Source organism: Chinchilla lanigera, unplaced genomic scaffold, assembly GCF_000276665.1.
Source record: "Chinchilla lanigera isolate Chin_1 unplaced genomic scaffold, ChiLan1.0 scaffold00003, whole genome shotgun sequence".
Taxonomy (NCBI): Eukaryota; Metazoa; Chordata; class Mammalia; order Rodentia; family Chinchillidae; genus Chinchilla; species Chinchilla lanigera.
The window spans coordinates 32,398,140-32,419,807 of NW_004955404.1; the positions used below are offsets into that span (position 1 = coordinate 32,398,140).

The window sequence follows — 21,668 nt, forward strand, 5'->3', positions numbered from 1 at the left end:
CCCTGCACTATTCTTGTAATACTCTAATTTTTTACCCTCACAAATTTTCAAGAGTTGTCTATGTCCTTATTTAACTTGTCATTTCTCCTTTAACTTGTGGGTGTTGGGCTTTGTGTCTCTGTTATGAGAAAAGTAATCAAGACACACCCTAACAACTAAAAAGCCCCAAAATCAGGTAGTCTAGTGAGCATGAAATAATGATAGAAATCTTCAGAAGGTGATGCTGAGCCATATTCTGGAACAAAGGAGGCAAAGGAACCAAAAGTAACATGTTCTATTCATATCTAATATGGAAAAAAGTTATCACTGAAGAATTATCAATTACAGATGAGAAAATCATTGTATATTCACTAGGGTAATCCTAGCATTTGAAGCAAGTGAATCCAAAATTCTACAATAGTGCACACACAAGAGAAATTTGCTTTTTTGTTTATATTAAAACTAAAACAAATGTTCCTGATCAGTGAATTTGTAAAGCTCCCTAAATCTGGGACCTAGAATTTCAGTGTAATTTTTCATGTTTTGTCTTCCCTATCTTCAAAGCATGGCTTCCATAGTCACTGAGTTCACAGAAGACCTATGAACATGGAAAATTATTCATGGATGATTTCATGGGCCAGGTGTAAAAATGGTGCCTATAAGTTCCATCTGCATTTCAATGATGAAAAAACAATTACATAGCCATATCTATCTGCATGGGAATCAGGGAAAAACAGTCTAGCTAACTGTCCATGTGGAAAAGAAAACAAACTTCTTGATTTGGAGAGTGAACTGGCTTAAGTCTCTGTCACATATTCTAAAATGAATATTCACATGCTTCTTAAAAATTCCATTTTAAGAATAACGTGTCCATCTTGGGCCAGTGATATATTTGCAGCACATCACAATTTAAATCAAAGGGTAGTGTCATGATGGGATGGTGCAATGAAAATGAGCCTATTGAGCTCATTTCCAACTTCTTCAGACTGAGGCATCCCACACCATTCTGTCTTGTGCTTTGGTGTAAAACAGTGTGTCAAGTATGTCAATTTCTCTATTATCCATCACATGATGCCAGTCTGTGTACAGGAATATTTCAGTGTACCATTATTTTCTTTTCAGTTTCAGGGGAAAAAACGTCCTTGGACTTCTGAAAAAATAGCTCTCAATTCTCAAGGTCTTAGGACTTCTTTGCACCTCAGAGATACCTCTGTCATGGATTAACTGAGAAACAAAGAAAGCACCAGATATTCATTAGTTCTAGAAGGAAATTACCTTGCCAATTTTGCAGTTGTTATCACTCTCCTATGGAGGTAGATCATTTGAAACCAGTTTCTCACTAACTGAGATGACAATGAAAAACAAGTTATGCTTCTGATAAATTCTCTTTTTATGTGAATTTTTAGTCAAATGGCATTTACCTGTCCCAAAAAATATGACTTTTACACCATTTGAAAAAATATGTATGGCTAATGTATAAACTTGTAGATATACATTTATTGCAAGTGCCCTATCTACGTTTTTAGATGAATGATTGAGTAGTGTGCCTTGCACAGAGAAAGATTTGAAAACAGAAGAGGAGTAAATTAAAACTCAATTAGTACCAGTAAATGAATTTGAGGCATTTATTTTTCTGCAACTCTACATGTAGTATGATTCATAAGCAAAAATCTGTAGTATTTTCATATACTCTATTTACTAAAATAAATTTGATATTAATGTTACAATATATGAATAATGAAAGGAAATAAATTTTGTAGATGAGGAATTCAATGGCAAAGAAAATATGCTTACAAATTCCACAAAAGGAATCTTTGTCTTTTAATTATTCATTCAATCCTTCATTCAAGAAATCTTTGGGGATCCTGTAGGACCTTGTTAATCAAAGTGTAGTCTGTAAAGTAGCAACATGGGCATCACTTTTACCTTGTTAAAAATGCACCGTGTTAGAATCCAACTCCTGAATCAGAAGAGGTTTTTAACAAGATCCCCAGGTGATTTGCTTGCATATTGAAGTCTGGGAAGCACGGCATATACAACGTTCTATGTTCAGTGTACACAGAGTTTTTCATGTCAACAATCACTCATCAAATAGTACTAAGCAACTGGACACAGAAACTAGAAAAACATGGTTCTCAGGTGGGGGTCATTTGGCAATGTTTGAACCATTCTTATGAAGGGAATGCTACTGGCACTTAGTGGGTAGAGATCTGAGATGCTGTTAAAGTCCTGGCAATGTACAGGACAGCCCTCACAACAAATTATCCTGCCCCCAAAGGACAGTAGTGCACTAGTGAGAAGCAGAGGAAAATAAATAGTAAACGAGGTTGTATCACAAATGATCTTAGGAGTCTTGGTTAAACAAGTTACTGTTCCTCTCTCCAGAGTCTTTAACTGTAGGTCTAGACTTTGTGCTTCTAATCGGTTCCTAGATATTTCCACTACTGCCAGTCCAGAAGCCACACTTGGAGAAGCACTGACATAGAATGTCAAGTGATGCTACTTGGCCCATCATGGTCTTTTGTGATGGTTCTGGACATTCCTGTCTCTGAATCACACTGACCCTCTTAGTTAGAGGGTCAGTTAGACTGCCCATGCAGTCTCTTAGTTAGACTGCCCATGCAGTCTTCATATTTAAAGGTTTAAAGGGAATTAGTCAATGAGGTCTTTGTGAGGGGGTTTCTTGGAATAAGAGTGGAGGTTCAGGCAGGGCTGAGTCCACAGAAATGATACAGTGCTATTGTCATTTACAGCTGATACCAGATGGCAGCTAAATTCAGAGTCCAGACTGCCTGAGGGGCTTGCTAATTACAAGAGACTTCAGCTGCAGAAAACACCCTAATCACCCTAATAGCAGCTGGGCAGCCCCAGGAAAGAGCCCAGTGAGAGTAGAAATTTTTGTATGCTATAAAGTAGAACTTGAAGAGTAAAAATGACAAGTTCAATTTGGACTACTTACAGAAAAGAGAAAGAAATATCTCCATAATGGGGGTGGCAGGGACCCATGAATGGGGACAGATAGTTTTGATTAGATAGAAGTCAGAGACTAGGAAGTAATGAGCTGCTAGAGCTTAGGCCAGACCCTCAGGTGTCCCCATCCAGAGATGGGGACTTTTACACGCAAAAGTAACAAAGAATTCAAGATGGAATTTGTGGTTTCTACTTAGCACTGGTTGTGTGCCCGTGCTATTTACCCTTCCTTTGAAAGAATAAAATATTGGCTTAACACCTTGACAAAGAAAGGAAGACATCTTTTGCTTTGTTTACCCAGCTACCTGTCTTTCTTTGGTTGGCAACCAGCACAGAGATAAATTTGCTCTACTGGGCAGCATTTAGCACAACTGTGAGTGAGGAAAAAATAACAGGGAGGGGAACAACTACCTTAGCAGCTGTTTCTAGGCTACACAGCAAGTTTTGGGGTTTGGGCCAATTTCACAATATGAACCTCCCCTGGAAATTTTAACAGGATTTTCTGTAAACTGGGAGTAAATCGGGGAAATCTATCTTGGGGAAATTATTTTACCATTTAATATAGTAGTTTAGAAAAATTTTAAACGGATTTTATTCACTTGTGATTTGATTTTACAGTGAAAAAATTAGTAGGAAATCATTCTGAAGTGTATTCGCATTTGAAATCACTTCAGACTATTTTGTGACTCTCCATTGTATCCTGCAATTTCTTCAAGTATGTAAAAAGTACAATCCATTTCCAGGGAGAGAACAATTATTAATAGTCCCCATCAAAACTGCTATTCTTTATTTTTCCCATATACTCCAAACATTGCATCTGGAAATGTCTGTCTGCCTTGCTTTCTCTCTCCTACCTCTCTGCAATTCCATCAAGACTCTAGCCACACCTTGGGTGAGTGGAGAGCACCTTTCCTCCCATAAGGGAAGGAGGAACCTTCTCTGCTGGCCATACTGCAGGCAGGTACACAGCTTTCGGATTCATCACAAATTTGACTACTCACAAAACTTATCTTTCTCTTGCTAACCTAACCCAGTGAACTATACTAGCAAAACTGAAAGTCCCCTTTCCTACTAGGCTGAAGTAGTAATGTCCTCTGGTCTAGCAGGTAAAAACCTTGGAAAGCACCACTCTGACCTAACAAGAAAAAGCTGGACAAACTGAAAAGGCAGTAACTCTCCTTAGATCCCTAATAAAGTGAAGTCACGGAGCAAACTACTCTCCCCTAAATTGACTACAGCAACAGGTAAATAGCATTAAAAGCACAAACACCTATGTTCTGAAAACTCCTCATCCAGAGCTGAGGTAGGAGAACCTGAACTATTAGCATGGTGAGATACCAGAGCAGGGAAGACACAGAAACTGCATCCTACCATCGTACATCCCTTCCCTAGCTCCTGCCTACCTCCCTCCATTACAGGTGCACTGGGCATTTTACTGTGGCTACTAAAACACTGAATTTGTAATCTTCGAAATTTGGTCATGCTTCACACTGATTTGAACCTGTCTTCACTTATGTAAGTCATTTCTAAATATAAACCCAGTTCTTTTATGGATAAACACTTTCTCCTATTAAAAATTAGACCTCATTCGTTAACTGATGAACAAAAGAGCTCAAGCCTTTGTGGTGGTACAAGCCCTTGGGGAGGCTGAGATAGGGGGATTGCAGTTTAAGTCCAGACTGAGCAACTTAGCAACTTACTAAGACCCTGTCTCAAAATTAAAGAACGACAAAACAGTCCTAAGGTCTCCCCTCAAACCCATACTGATAAATTTTAGGAAGCTCATTATCGGGATGCCCCCTGTTTTCTTGCATTGTTTCCCCTATAAATTACACTATGCATGAAAATTAAAGCTCTTGCCCATTTATGTCAATAGTATGGTTATGTTCAAATGATTAGAAAAACAGCAAGCCCAGTCAGGCACCATGTAAACACAGACTGCATATACAATAGCTCCATACAACTATATCACCTACTGACATGTAGCCATCTTAATCTGCTCAAGTACACTTTATGAAGGTTACACAATAACAAAGTTACCTAAGGGCACATTGTTCAAAACTTGTCCTCATCACTAAGCGATGCATGATTACTGAATTGTTGCTGCTACCACACTCAAGTTACCTTGGAGATTTTAATATTTTGTTAATAACAATACAGAGCTCACAGTTATCCATAGTGTTCAATTATAAATACATCACACATATCAATATAAAACTGGATGTTTGAAGTTAATTTTGTACTGGTACATAAGCTGCAATTTTTACAATTATCAAGAGAATAAAGGGTAACTTCCATGGTTTGACACATGTCTGATGTAATTAAATAGAATTGTTGGGCTGGAATATATGTCTGTAATTCCAACTACTCAGGAGACTGAGTTGGGAGGATTGCAAGTCCAAGATAGCATAGTAAACTTAGTAAGACTCTGTTGAAAGACAAAAAATAAAAAGAGCTGAGTATATGATTCAGATTCCATGGTAGAGTATTCTTGGAGTTATTCCCCAGTACTGGCAGGGAGGGGAAGTATTAGTTTACAGTTCAATCAATAAAAACTACAAATTTTAGATTGTTTATTTTTCAATTAAGTGATCTGGAAGTAAGAGTTTGCCCTTCACTCAAAGGTACAGATGCATTTTAAATTCTCTGTTTCTTTTGCTAAATGTGTTTGCTTATCTGGAGCATATTGAATGACAGCCATATTCCTGGCTCTAGTAATAACTGGGTAAATGTTGTAGGATGAATCCATCTCTATATTTTTCCATGTTTCACTGCTAAATACTTCATAGTCTCCCACTAATTCAAGAGAAAAACTTGGTAAGTTTTTCTTAGGCAGAGAAAGAATGAAAAGTCAGAATGGTGACTCTGAGGAGGCAAGAGGAAGTCATTCATGGTGCTAGCCTTGTTTCTTTCTGAGAATTTATGACAGTTAAATAAAGTTCAAGCATATGAAAACATTTTTAGAATGAAACATACAAATAATTTAGTAGGAGTTCAAAAAGTTGTAGGGTAGTCATTCCTTTCAAACATAAAAATACTACCAGACTGATAAGCACATCATATTTCTGAGAAAGATAAACTTGTAGAAAGTAGGAAGAAAGAGAAAGGAGATGCACTAATGTCTAAATCTTAACCACTCACCATTTAAAAGTATTTAAGACTCTAAACTGGCATGGTGCATAAAAGAAAAAAAAATACTTTCATAGGCAAAGTGGGATAAAACAGTAGCTCAATATTAGTAATTTTCCCCAGAGGCTTAATTTCTTACTCTTATAAATTAAAATCTTTGTTGCTGTCCATATCTCTGGATGTGTTCAGTGATTGACTCTGTATACCTAAGCATAATTGGCCTTTAAAAATGGAATAAATTTGACCTTACATACACATATGCAACGCACAATTGTGTAGCAAAAAAAAAAAAAAGTACTATGAAGAGTCTTCATATTGCCATTAAAATATAAAAGGAAAAAGATAAGGGAGGAAAACAATGCTTTAAATTCAAATAATCCAACAACGATTTTTAACTATTTCTCCCAAAATCCTTCCAATTGTCCAAGGCCTCCTGTAACCTTTCTGTCCTCCCAGTGAGGTAGGTCAATCTCACTGCTGTTTTTCCTGACTTGGCTTTCTGTTTTCTTTCTTACACTTTGCCTAAAGCCATGCATCATTGGTAATTTCTGTTGACATAGGAAAAAAGCCCAAATTGAGACCAGGCTGGAAAGGAAAACCGTCCTTAATGAGTTTCTAAAGCCAGCTGCCTGCCAGTGCTCTCAGAGTACTCACTATCTGCTGAGTTTTCTTCTAAATGCCTTATAGTAACTCACTTCATACTCGGGAGTACCATAGAAATGGGTACTATTTTTACTTCCAACTTACAAATGAAGAAGCTGAAGCACATAGAGTTTAAAGTTATTCTATTGACTAAGAGCTATAGCTGAAAATATCTGGAAGCCAGTCATTCCTAAACCTGAGAAATATAGTTTTCTTGCTTTGTTTCACTCATTTTTTTGTCTTTAACTGGACAAGGAAGAAAAATAAGATTGGTGTACAAGACTATAAGTGACTAAAAAGAGATATAGAGAGCACTAGAACTTCACAACTCTTAAACCATACAAGAGAGTTTTCAAGTTCAGTGTAAGAACTTGTGACAAGTAAAAATAGAAACAGGTGATTTTTATCAGCATTCATTTTTCTTTAGGATATAATTCAAATAAACCAATACATAGTTCCTGAAGAGCTATGGGGCCAGTTAACTTATGCCAGTTTCCACATCTATAAAATGAGTATAGTAATAAATAATTCCTGTCTAGTCTACCTCCTAAGTTACTGGACAAATCTAATGAGACAAAATGTGTAAAATTCTACAATCACAATGTGTTTTAAGCTCCCTATCAACATCATTTAGCATTTCTCTATAAAAAGTTCAGATGCAGTATTTATGCAGAGTACTGCCTGCATGAGATTCATTAATTGTTGTTGATATAATGAAAGCACAAAACTGTTCAACAGCTATTATCTGACGGACACATCAACGTGTATTAATTCAATTATGCCCTCCAGTAGTCTTATGAAGTAGATAATATCATTCTCCTTTTACACATGGGGAAAATGAAACCTAGAGAATTTACTTTGTCAGGTTTATACTGAAATATCTGGTATTTAATTACTAGAAGTTAAAAATATGATCTCCAAGGGTTTGATCATAAAAACATGATCAATGTGACATAAGTTTTTCTTCTCACTAAAAGGAATTCTCTTACAAGTTGTACCAGTAAATTTTTTCATTGCTGGACACAATATCTTTTTCTCATGTCTGAACAGTTCTAGCATTTTTCAAAAGACCAAGTCCATACCTCTTCTGAGACTCAAGACAAATAGCCATGCACCTCTGTAAAAATCAAAAACAAGTTATATAATTCCAAGGTTTAATGGCACAGGACAAACATTCCCATTCCGAAAGAGAAGAATAGGGGAACAGAAAAGAATCAGACAAAAGCAAGCCTGAAACTCAGCAGGGCAAACATTAAGACCTTGTCTTAGATGATTTCTCATGTGTTGCAATACTGAACACCCACAATTTAAAGGAAGAAAGGTTTATTTTTTGTTCACAGTTTGCAGAGATTTCAATCCATAGGCAACTGGCTCCAAGCCGGAGGAAGTAGGGTAGAAGGGCAGGCTGGAGGAGAATCAGTTCATGGCCTGAAAGCAGAAAGCAAAGAGGGATCAAGAAGAAAGATATATCCCTCCACACCCCAGCTCCAGTGACCCACCTCCTCCACACAAGCTTCATCTCTCAGCATCATGTTCACCTCTAATCTCATCAATGGACTAATGTACTGATGAGGATCACAAACTCATGCTCCAGTCACCACCCAAAAGCTCCACCTGTGAGTATATGAAGCTTTGGGAGGGCATGTAATATAAACCATAGCAATCCTGTAGCTCCACATCTGGTGCACATTATAGTAAATGTAAGCTTCAAAGGGAACATGCCCTAATGACCTTGCTGGCTGTAGCCCATGTGACTTCTCTTTTGGACTGGTTCTACTGTCTCACTGCAGCCCTCTGCAGACATCCCACATTCCTGGCAACTCCATCTTCCTGGGGTCTTCAGTGCACCTTTTGCTTCATTCCTTCAGCTTCCCACACTGCCCTCTCCAGGCTCTATGCCTGGCCTCTCAGGCCTTCCTTTGAAATTCGAGTGAAACCTTCTTGATCCCACCACTCTTGCATTCTGCCTGCTGCTAAAATCAGCCTTATATGAATGATAGTCTTTGCTTGTTACTCAAGCAGTAAACAGGCCCCCTTGGACCATGGCTTCCCTGGTCTATGAGTGCCTGGAGACTAAGCATAGTGAAATGAATCCCAGAAGACCTTCTCAAGCAAGTGTCCTATGGACTTTCTTTATCAATAAAAGTTTACACTTTCGTACTCTGGAGCTTGTGAGGAGTGGGGTGTTGGTGATTTCCTAGGTGACCTTGATGTATCTTTCTTCTCCCTCTACAAAATACCTGCTTGCTACCTAATGGTACAACAGTCACACTCAACTTTACACATGGTTCCTTTTGGGCCAGATTTGAGGGTTTTTTTCTGCTTTTGCCTGTGAATGTCACTATAAATCTGGCTAAAAGCAGCCAGCAATACCCATGCCACAGCCTGAATTTTGGGCTGCTTTGAAATTTTTTCCAACGTATCTATCAATCTATTCACCTTAATCTCAATCTCCTACAAAGTCTCAGGACATGGCAAAATATAAACAATTTTGTTTTGGCCAGAGCATGATACATATGACCTCAAGTCCACTGCCAGTGGAATCCTTTGTTCCCAGCTGAAACCTCCAGAGCCTAGCCTTTACTATTTGTATTCCTGTTAGCATTCTGGTCTTCTGTAATCTGCTGAGTCACCCATCAACCTCTTCATAAGATTCTAGGTCTTTTCAAGCCCCTATGTCCAAATATTTCCAAATTCCTCCTGAAAACCAATTCCAAAACTAAATGAGCAGGTACAGTCATAGTAGTGACCCCACTTCTCTGGTACTAATTTTCTCTATTAGTCATCTTTCCCGTTGCTAGATGCAAAGCCCAACACCTACAATTTAAAGAAAAAGAAGTTTAATTTGATTCACTTTTTAAAGGGATTCTGTTCACAGTTACCTAGCTCGAAGGCAGAAACATCATGGCAGAAGGATGTGAATGAAACAATTCATTGTGACCAGAAAGCAGGCCAGGGGAATAGTACCAAGGAGGAAAGGGCAGGGGACTGGCTATAGAACCCAAGGTCAGACCTCTGCAAAACACCCAGAAGTGTACTCCACCAATCCCCTGGGCAGCTCCCAAGCCAATCAAGCTTAAACAATGAAGTTTAACTATCGCACAAGTGAATCACTCACAATTAAATATAACAATAAGATCTTGCCACTGTATTTAACATCACTGCTGTACTTATTAGCTTTGAAAAATCAGCACACATAGATGGAGCAGATATTATATATCCTATAGATAAAAAAGGAATATGGCACAGTTTCTCCCTCAAGCAGTTAGAGTTTTTCTAATAACGATTTTTATGAAGCCTTTAATACTAGTATATTTTTATGTGTTAAATTTTCAAAAACTGCTAGATCATATGGGGGAATAAAGCAGAAGTCTACTAAATGAAAACCTTCGTAGGATTTTAGCTAGTATCATCCTATAGACATTTGTTGAATATCTACTGATTCTCTGGAATATAATTATGCAGTCCAGCCTTTGAAGAGCTATTAAACTAGTCTAATAATGATAATATAGTACTAAATGAATAATTTTGATAGTATATAACAAAATTACATGTAAGTACTAAGAATTATATATACAGTACAAAGTGGCTATAACACACACAGGAGGTAGAACTTTAAATTAATTTTTAAATAACAAAGAATTAGTTTGATCAACTAGTACAATGAAGTAGATGAAATTCTACTCAAATTCATCTCCTGTACAGTTTTGAGTTTGATATACTCAGAGAAGAAGAGGAAGAGAAGGTTGAAGAAGAAAAAAGTATGTACAACTTGAGCTTGAAATATAATTTTTTTACTCAGCCAAAATTTCCCCATAATCATAAGTCCAATATACAATTTTATTTTCTCCATTACTTGTTCTGCATTCTTTTAATCCACTTCTTGTGAGATTCTCATTATATACACTTTGTTCTGATGGTTTCCCACAGGTCTTTGAAGGTGCTGTTTATTTTTTTAATTAATAGATCTTCTTAAAGCAGTTTCAGGGTTACAGAAAAAAAATGAGTAGGCTATGTAAAGAGTTCCAATTTCACTTCCCCCCTGGAAGCAGGGGTTTTGCAGAGGTCTGACCTTGGGTGTTATAGCCAGTCCCCTGCCTTTTCCTCTCTGGTACTGTTCCCCTGGCCTACTTCCTGGTCACAATGAATTTTTTCAATCACATCCTTCTGCCATGATGTTTCTGCCTTTGAGCTAGGTAACTATGAACAGAATCCCTTTAAAAAGTGAGTCAAATTAAACTTCTTTTCCTTTAAATTGTAGGTGTTGGGCTTTGCATCCAGCAATGGGAAAGACGACTAATACAAAAAATTAGTACCAGAGAAGATCCTTCACTTCCCCTCTCCCAAACAGTTTCCTCTGTTGTTTACTTCTTGCATTAGTGTAGTACACTGGTTACAACTGGTTAGCTAATATTGATACGTGATTATGAAAGAAAAATCTATAGCTTACATTAAGGTTCATTCTTTGTGTTAATCATTCTATGGGTTTTTAAGAATGTATAATGACATGTAGTCACATTACAGTATCATACAGAATTGTTTCACTGCCCTAAAAATACCCTATGCTCCACCAATTCATTCTTCCTTCTTCTCTGCTCCAGACTGCTCATAACCATTGATTCTTTTCTATTTCCATAATTGTGCCTTTTCCAGAATGTTTTATAATTGAAATAATATAGTATGTAGCCTTTCTAGATTGCTTTTTTCAACTATTAATATGCATTTACAGTTTCTCCACATCTTTTTTTAGCTTAACTCATTTTTTAATTGCTTAATAATATTTCATATGTAACATTAAAGGCTGAAGTACATTATTTAAAGTTATGAAGACAAGTCAAGAGAGTAATTAGAATAATGATACATTTATCAAAAATATGAGAGGGTAGGGAGGAAAATGTGAAATAAAGGTCATGTAACTAATATATATGTGCATTTTTCTGAAGCCAGGGTCAATAAACATTAAACATTCAGAAAGGAAAAAATAAACAAATAATATTTCATGATGCAGTGATATCACAATTTATCCATTAACCTGTTGAAAGATGTTTTGGTTGCTTTTAAGTTTTGACAGTTGCAAATGAAATTGCTGTAAATATCTGCATGCAGAATTTTATGTGGACATGTTTTTTAATTTATTTAATTCTTGTGACTGTGGATATAGTTGGTATAAATATATGTGTGCAGCTTTTTATGTGGAGATTCACTTTTAATTCATTTAGATTAACACCAAGGAACACACTGCTGGATGGGTAAGAATATGAATACTTTTATTTTTTCAAAAACCACCCAAGTGTTTTCCAAGGGAGCATATCATTCTGTCTTCTCACCAGCAATGAATAAAAGTTCTGGTTGCTTTACATTCTCACTACCATTTGGCATTGTCACTATTTGAATTATAGCCATTTTAATGGTTGTACTGTAGGATCTCATTACCTCAATAATTTAAAGTTTTGTAATGACATTTGATGTGGAACATCTTTTCATATGTTTAATTGTCACCAAAATATCTTCTTTGCTGAGTTATCTGTTCAGATATTATGCTCATTTTTAACTGGATATTTTTTCTTTCAGGTGTCCCTCTATTTTTTTAATAGGTATTAATCCTTATCAGGTGATTGTTTTGCCAAGATTTCTCCCATTCTCTGGCCTATCTTTTTGTTCTCTGATGTGTTTTTTACAGAGTAGAATTTTTTGTTTTAATGTTCAACTTCTCAACCCTTTTTTTTTCATGAATCGTGTTTGGTGTTGCATCTATAAAGTCATAGCCAAACCAAAGACTATGTAGATTTCTTATTTTATCTTATGGTTTCATAATTTCATCTATCATATTGGAGTCTATGGATCTGTGTCTAGATTCTTCTCTTTGTCTCTTTCTATCTCTTTCTCTCTCTTTCTCTTTCTTGCTTGTCATAATCTAGTACCATTTGTTGAAAATATTGTATTTCCTTTAGAAAATAAACTTTTCCTCTTATTGAAGATCAGTTGACTATGTTTGTGTGCATCAGTTTCTGGGTTTTCTATCATGTTCTTTTGGTCTATGACTATACTCATTTGCTAGCCCTATCCTCTCTTTGTCACCCTGATGTTTAGTAATGTTTCTCCTCTAATTTTGCTTTTTCCTTTAATATTACATTAGGAGGTGTGGTGGATTAACTAATGGTCTAAGTGGGAACACCCAGCTGAACTGAGTCAGCATGGTTCTAGGCAACAACCTGAGGATTGTTGTCAAAGGCATAAAAGGAGAACTGAAGGGGAAGACTGCATTGCTGTTGATTTTCCTGGAGAAGCTTGGGCAGGTGATTTTCCTGATGGTAACTCCATTGTTCTAGTCATCAGAGGAGCTGTCACTGGAGGTGGCTGCTGTTTTCTTCAGGGGAGCTCTGATCTTTGTCTTGAGCATCGCTCCCTGGCGGCAGTGCAGATCCTTCAGCCTGCTGGCTCAGATCCCTCGCTCCATGGGAGCAGACTTTCTGGCTTCCATTGCTGGCCTTTGGGCCTTCCTGGTGCAGATTCTTGATATTGACTCTCATGAGATATCTGTGGGCTCTAGGCTTCCAGCTGGACTCATGAGGGACATTGCTGTGGGCTTTAGGCCTTTGATTGGACTTGTGCACGACATTGCCATAGCGTTCAGGCCCTTAGCTGGATTGTTCTGGTCTCTAGCATATGGATAGACCTTTTGCACTCTTCTATATTTGATTTTTTGGTGAATATTATAAAATAATCCTTTAAATTATGAGCCCTCTATTAAAGTTTTTCTCTTATAAACCCTGACTACAACAGGTTACTGTGTCTTTTGTCTTCCCATACAAATTTTAGAATCACTTTGTCATTATCCACTGAATAACTCTCAGGTATTTTGATTGGGATTACATTGAATCTACCAATTGGGGAAAACTAATATCTTAACAACATTGAATCTTCCTTTTCATGTACTTGGTATATCTTTCTATTTATTTAAATCACCTTTCATTTTTTATTAAGGTTTTATAGTTTTTAATATAGATTTTGTAATTTATCAAACTCCATTCTCTTTTTTATTTCCTTGACTGGATCATTTCAATTAACTGTCTTCAGGTTCACTGATTCCTTCTTCTGCCAGATCTATTTTGTTATTGGACTTTAGTAAATGATACATTTCAATTCCAGAATTCCCAATTTTTTACAATTTAGATTTCTTCATTGATAGTTTCTATTTAGCCAGATAGCATTCCCATGACATCCTCTAGTTCTTTTCTTTTGTTCTTTGAAAATAATACAGCTGATTTGAAATGTTTGTTTGGTAAAGAAAACATTTGTACTTCTTAGATAGTTTGAATTGATTGTTTTTTCTTTCAGCGAATGTGGCATAATTTCCTATTTTTTTATGAGTCTAATAGTTTTCTGTTAAAAATGGGACATTTATATAATGTGGCAACTATAGAAATCAGTTCAGTCTTCCCCAGAGGTTGCTTTCTTGTTTTTATTCCTATTGTTTCTCGTTGCTTTTTTGTTTAGTGACTTTCCCAATCTAATTGGTATACTTGACTTGTGTGGCCAAGGAGAAATCTGCTGTTAACTTAGTTGTTAGCTAATTTAATTTGAAAATTTCCTTAAATGTTTTGATCCAATAAGTTTCCCAGCTTTGTGGGTCTTTAAGGATCTTTGTGTGAGTATTGGGGTATACTTGGTTGGTTAATTACACCACCTTAACCTTTAATTCCTGAGCATCTCAGGGTCTGCCAGAGGTGAAAGACAGTGACTTCTTAGTATAAACATGACCTTCAAGCTTTCCAGAAATACTTCAGAGTATTTCAAAGTCTCTTATGGTTATTTTATTTTTAAAGTTCTTTTCAATTTGTTTATTATACCTCAAATTCAAAATTTTACATTTTTATACTGGACAGACTTTTTGAAAATTTTTCACACAGGAAAAGAAAAATAACAACATGAAACCTGAATAAAGGTGCTGTAAGGTCAGAGCTCAGAAATATTAGGTAGTGGAGGATGAGAGCAAAGCATATTGAAGTATCAAAATTTAACTGTGCTTCTTGGGAGTCAGTTGTTTTTACTGAGTAAATGTTCCTCACATTCTTTTAAACTTTTGGTTGATTTCCAGATTTCCCCAAAAATTCTCTTTCAATCATTTTTGCCAGTGTCCTCATTGTTTATGAAGAAGTATTTTTTTCAGAGACCATTTCTTCTCCTTTGTGAAAGTACTTTTGGTTCACTGATTCTTATAACAGCGCTTGTATTGCCCCAGAATTGTGCAAGGTGATATAGAATACATCCTCGGGAAATGTGAAAGGGAAACTCCCAAACTGAAGAAAGGTATGGAATAAGGTTTAGGCAGCTAGTGATCTAATATTGCTTGAGACATAAGAAGAACCTCTTCTGGGAGTTCCTCATTTAATCATGTCTACTTTGTCCATTGACTGTAAGTTTCTAATAAAAGATCATTAAGATTTTTGGTCTTACCATTGATGAATTAAGTTGAAAAGATATTTCCTCATCCCTGTTGGGTGATTAGCAACCTACATTTGACTAAGCATAGCAGTGGAAAACTCCAGAAATAAAAAGAGGCAGGTGTCCCCTAGACACTCAGGAAGTCCAATCTGAGGGAGTTAGTTCCTTTCTGGGTTGGTTTGTCTTTAATATTGATATGAGAAAGAAAATCTAACATTCTGAGACAAGCTCTGGGTTTTTTCTCACTATATTTATGGACTGTGATTCTAAACAATTTTCTTTTTTTATACAACTTGAAATAAAAACACTATGCAAGGAGTTCTATTTAAAATTTTCTTTTAAATTTATCCGTTTGCCTGAAATTCAAAATTTTATATTTTTATAGTAGATGCAGATTTTTTTAAAAGTAGATATAGGAAAATAAAAATGGTAATATGAGACAGTACATGAAAAGGACACTATAAGTTCAGGAAGTTATTTTTTAAAAGCTGATTAAACATTTCATACGAGGCCAATCTTTCTCACATACCTAGGATTGAAAGTTCAAATTTTCAGTCTGTGTTTAAGAAATGCCCAGCATAACAGGAAAAATGCATGAATAAGCAATTATAACATTAAAAAAAAACATGTTAATAGCAGAGAAGTCAACCTTTACAGCAGTACAGAGGAGGATATAGGAAGTGGACTTGAAGGAGAATGCCTCAGAGGGCAAACTTCACTGCTCCTTTTGGAGGATAGTTTTCTCCACAAGCATCTGCGCCCTGCACACAGGGCAAGGTTTCATTGGAGTGATTCTTTGGACTTCTTCACTTTAAGAAGTGTCCCTAGGGTTCCCCAGCACTCCCACTGAAAGAAGAAATTGGAATTGTAAAGCTTCAAACCAAAGTAAAATATTCTTTTAGTAAGGCATTCGCATCTCATCCTCACTACCTTTGATCAGGAACGATTATGTTATTTCGTGTCTATGCCTTTTTGAGAAGAAGAGAATGTGTCTTACTTCCAAAAAAGATGGATAAATGACATGGAGAAGTGAACTCTTTATGTCCCTTTATCTGTGCCATCTATCAGTGTTTTCCCAGGTAAAACACTGGAGTGTTTGGGAACAGGGATATTATAATAATTATCCCTTTACTTTGACCTATCCTGACATGACGTCTTTCCTTGGCCTTTGGAAGATACTTTGAAAATCATCTGAATAAATATTTATCAATGCTGAGTCATAAAATTATCTCATTTAAAAATCTTTTTTATAGATTCCTAATTTATACAAACTACAGAAATTTTCATAATCCCAGTAAGATCAGTGTGTAGAGAGTTTGTTTTTTACTCTTGACTCACATAATCTCAAAATATTGAAATATTTTATATACTACCTTTTATCATCTGGTGATGCTGAATCTCCCTTTTTCAGTGTGAAGTATTTCATTAGTTTCCTGACCATGGAGTGACACATTCTAAGATCTCTAGTGAATGCCAGAAACCAGACGTCATAATAAACCCTAGAATTTAATGCCTTTTCCATCCCAACTAAGCATTTATCATGCACTGTGACTTAATTTTTGCAGTTTGAGGTGTGATAGCAAAATTAGTATGAATTTGTTTGTCCTTCTTTGCTATTTCATAGACAGTAGATTTATTCTCATAATGACCTTATAAAATTATTATTTTTCTTTCCTTATTAAGTCAAAAACTTTGAACTTTTCACTTCACAACATCGTTTAAGCATATTTAAATTGCTAGCATCACTATTCTTTGGCCTTAGGCTACTAATAAGCAAAATAAGAGTTACTGGAATGCTAGCATAATCATGACAGTCAATCAGATAACCAACATAGCAACTAAATGACTAATGGGCAGGTAGCATATACAACGTGGACACACTGGACAAAAGCATGATTCTAGGGTATATGGGATGATTGAAGAGTTCATCATACTACTCAGAAATGTATAAAATTTAAAACTTATGAGTTGTTTATTTCAGGAATTTTCCCATTAATTGTTTTGAATCACATTTGATCAACTTAACTGAAGCAGCAGAGATCAAAACTGCAGGTAAGAAAAGTAGTTTGTTACAGGGAATTGTAAATTGACTAAGTGGTCAGAATTATTCTACCCCTATGAGTGAGGAACATGATTTATGAAGGGAGAATGAAGTCTCAGTTTGCAGCCTCAGGGGATAAAATTATCTTCCCTAGAGTGATCACAGTTTTCTTTGGTCACCACAGAATTTATTTAAAATGTTCTCTCCCTTTGAAGTATAATAAAGGAATATGAGCTTCTGTTCTACTTAGGTGAGAGATTAGGGTTACAATCCAAGGAACAGAGATGCCTTGGAAATGGTGTAGACTTCCCACAGAAAATGAGTAACTTTGCAGAGAATGACAATTGAAATTTTCTTTCACCCAAACTATGAATACCAGCAGAGACAATGGCAAGCCATGATCATCAGGCACAAAGGGATACAGGAGCAGAGTAAGGAAACCAGAAAGCAGACAAAGAGAAGCAAATCCAGGAGAGAGACACATGAACTTTTGATGACTGACACATGTGTGTCTTCACTGATTGTTTTTCCAAGTCTTCCCTGTATAATGATCTAAATGCCCCTGTCCCTCAACAACCAGCTAATGCTGGCTCCTCTCTGAGGAAAGGTCAGCCTCTCTACCTTGCTGCTAATCCTCATCAATAGAGGACCTGACATTTCCTCCTTGAAGTCTTTAGCTTCAGGAAAATAGTGGTATTTCTTACTCCTCCAAGAAAAGTATAATTTATGTGTTACTTTTGCCCACATGCTGCAGGAAAAATGACTTTGGCTAAGGTACACAAAATATATTCAGCAGGAGGATTTCAGAAAACTTACAAAGATTGGGAAACTAGGCTCTGAAAACAACAGAAATGAGGAAAGCTTCTCATCAGCACAAATTAACTAATGATGTCTTTAGGACTCCATCATGGAAAGAACATGATCCAAATGCTTTCTTTCCATCTAGTTTCTCTATCTTGCCCTTACCACACTCAGAGTTTGGGGCTCTTGGAGAGAGTGTAGATACCCTGAGTTCAATGCTGACGTCTATCCCAGTGAACAGAGGTTGTCTCCTAGTGAAAATCATTACCAAAAAAAGAATAGAAGCTGGCAAATAAAATGCCTACCCTCAAGTACAATAGCAGCACAAACTCTCTGGTGTTGGTTGGCTTCAATGAAATGACTTCTAAAAGTGGAAATGTTCTGGGATGGCAATGGGCAATCAAGAATGTAGTTCTGAAAACTGCGAGCAGAGTAAATGTTATAAATTAAATGTCAAGGTAAATGAATTAGCCTGTAAACCCACAGCAGTGGATCGAGTTAATTAGTACAGACACAACTCAAAACAAAAAAGTTGGGAGAATGGGGTAACATGTGAAAGAACAGTAAATTCTTGTCCATTACCAACTCAGGAGCCTCCAGTTAAAATCAACAACAACAACAATATAGTTTTCCCATAGGCTATGTTAATGTGAAGGGGAAGATATAGGTTATGGATAGGGATGCTGGAATTGGAGATAAAAGGAAGTTCATACATCAAAAAATGGCAGAAAATGCATAGTTCTTCTTTTCAGTACTATGTCAAATAGTAAAAATAGAAGAACAATAAAAATAGAAAAAACATTTGTAAATAGCAGAGTATGTAGTCATTTTTGCAGGTAAGAATCATCTTTGGATGCTAAAATTAGGCAGCAAAAATATGATGATAAACAGGGTAATGTATGGAGTCACAAATTGTCATCCTACAAGGTATTTGCTAATTACAAGCAGAAAATTGTAAGTGGGCAGATGCCGCCTTAACCAAGTGACTTAAGTTATAAGTTATCTCCAGTAATACAGCATAGCAAAACAATGTACTTCCAATATGGTAACTAGGAAAGACACAAAATCACTCTCATGATATTCTTTTCAAGAATGCTAAATTTCAGTTCTGTTCAGATTCTATGAAACGACTGGATAGAAATCTTCAAAACTGTTGAATTCATGAAATGCAAACGAAAATAGCCACAAATGTGATCAGATTGGAGTCTAAGAGGATGTACCACCTAAGGGCAACCTGAATTAATCCCAGAACCATGAAAAACACACTAGTGGGATATCTTAGTTACTTTTTTGTTGCTGGGACAAAACACTCAACACCAACAAGTTAAAGCAGGAAAGGTTTACTTTATTTTAGTTTGTAGAGGTTTCAGTGCATAGTTGGCTGGTTTCAAGGCAGCATGGCAGAGGGGCATGGCAAATGAGTCTTGGTCATGGCAAGCAGTTAAGAAGCATTGCAGTCTTCCTTCTTTCCCTTTTTATTCCTTGCAGGCTGCAAGCCTATTGGTTGGTGCCACCAGTCTTCCCTCTTCAGTAAGTCCATCATCCACACCCAAAACTATGTTAAACCAATCAGTAAACTAATCTAGTATCATACACCCATGATCTAGTCATTCTGAAAAGCCCCACCTATAAGTTCATGAGGCTTTGGGGGGACATCTAGATATTAGCCCCAACATAAGACACCTGGCAAAATTCAAGTAAGTCTAGACACATATATGCTATTACATTAATTTTAATGTCCTGCTTTAGATAACTGTACCTTGATTAGTATGAAAGTGGAGATAGATGAGAACTACAAGTATTATTTTTACAACTTTTTGTATCTGTAAACTTAATGGAAAAAATAAATGCTTAGAATAGACAGAAAGAAAAGGAAAAAAGGAAAGAAGGAAGGAGGAAAGCAGGGAGAGAGGGAAGATAGAAAATCTAGTGATATTCTTTTTTTATGCTATGTTTTCTTTTTCCATCCTACCACCCCCCACAGTATGTGTAACTGAGACTTCATTTCTACTGGAACCACTACTGTTCTCCACAACATAGGTAGTGTTTTACATTTTAGGCACAGACACACAGCCAGGGAGAGACCTGCCCTATCTTTGGATTAGCTCCTTCTCGTTATTTTCCTAAGGCTATTGCTGTTCTTGCCATATTTTATCGGGAATTTTCCTAATACAAACTGAAATGACCACCATGCAGGCCTCTACAGCCTCCATTGTTGCTGCTACTCCAACTAACATTATCAATATCATTGCTTTCCAGATCTGGATAGTTTACCTGATCCTGCAAAGCTGTGCCCATTGCTAACCCTGCCAAGACAATCCTTCATTCTAGGCCTCAGTTTTTAATCGAAAAGGCAATTAACCAAAGAATTGTTATTTTTACATTAACACAGCAATAGTATTTATTAATTTTTCATTAATCCAATATAAAGAAACTCATTTAATTTTCCAAATTGGAAAGTTATTTTTTATCTCCCTTTCATGTCATAAGTGATACATGCTCTTCACTACATCACTTTCTTGTCTCTACTCCAGTTTGAGAATTAATACTCAATTTTAATCACCTGACATATACAGAGTCAAACTATATAAGCAAATGATATGCAAAATGATATGCAAAAATAGATTTATGCATATGAAGCCATGTTTACTTCAAGTGTAATTATACCTAGTGTACATTTGTATTTGTCCCTCAAGAAAAAAATTTAACCTTCAGATGATATACACAATGGGAGAAGGTTTTGATAAACCCATGTCCAGGGACTGACATAATAATTTGCTTTGTATTCTAATAGCTTTTCACTAGAGATGGGAGGTATAATCAGTAACCAAGTAGTAATCTCTGTCTCAAGCAAGCACTCCAACACTTCGGTTGTGTATTTCTCCATGAAATCCTTCCCAACCAATGCTGAAGAGCAACTATCAAAATATTCTTGGTTATTTTAATAATTTAAAGCCAAGAGGAGAGATTTCTTCATGTCCAAGTACTATGAAAGTTTCTTAATATATGTGACACGTTTCAATGGGATTATATGCAATAGTATTTTTAATGTATTTTAGCACTGTGATTGAATAGTATCTCAAAAAGGGAAAAGGCAGTGAAAACTGTGGACTAGTAGAAATTTGATGTGAACCTGGGACTTAAAATACTATTTTCCTGAGATAAAAACATATTTTAATTCATGCAAATAATGTTTGGATGTTAGGACTTTTCAAGTCACAAATACGAGCCACTCTCTGATTCTTTCAAATGATCTAGCTTTGTTATAAGGATGTTCCGTTAAGAAAGAGAAATTAGAAAGCTCTCTATAGGCAGGTTTCCAAGAAACTAGAATAATTTACATAATTCTCCCACAATCACAAAGGTAGGTATAGTGGAGAAAAGAACGATCTTTTGGTTTATAACCTGGCCATAAAGGCCTCAGGATCGTTTTACCCTCCAGCAGCAGGCTTCCCCTTCTGAGTTACTCCGCACTGTTACTCATCCACTCTCTGTTGCTAGTTCCTGTGTTCTGGCTGCGCCCGCTGAATTGTTCTGTACTCTGCAATCTGTCGCAAGCCTCTTGCTTATTCACCTCATCTGCTAACTCATAATTTCTATTGGATTATTTCTTCTTTCTTCTTCTTCTTCTTCTTCTTCTTCTTCTTCTTCTGCTTCTGCT

The 21,668-nt window shown here is 36.3% G+C and overlaps 1 long non-coding RNA gene across 2 annotated transcripts in view; it reads left to right on the plus strand.

Annotated features, from left to right (window-relative positions):
* LOC102024972 overlaps positions 1-21,668 on the plus strand; it is a 73,064-nt gene that overhangs the window by 33,245 nt on the left and 18,151 nt on the right. Inside the window, exons 2-3 of one of the 2 annotated variants that reach the window (XR_259330.1) lie at positions 17,147-17,217; positions 17,586-17,712. This is a non-coding gene — a long non-coding RNA (uncharacterized LOC102024972). The remainder of the gene's footprint in view (positions 1-17,146; positions 17,218-17,585; positions 17,713-21,668) is intronic. The other variant, XR_001234931.1, reaches the window with a different exon arrangement.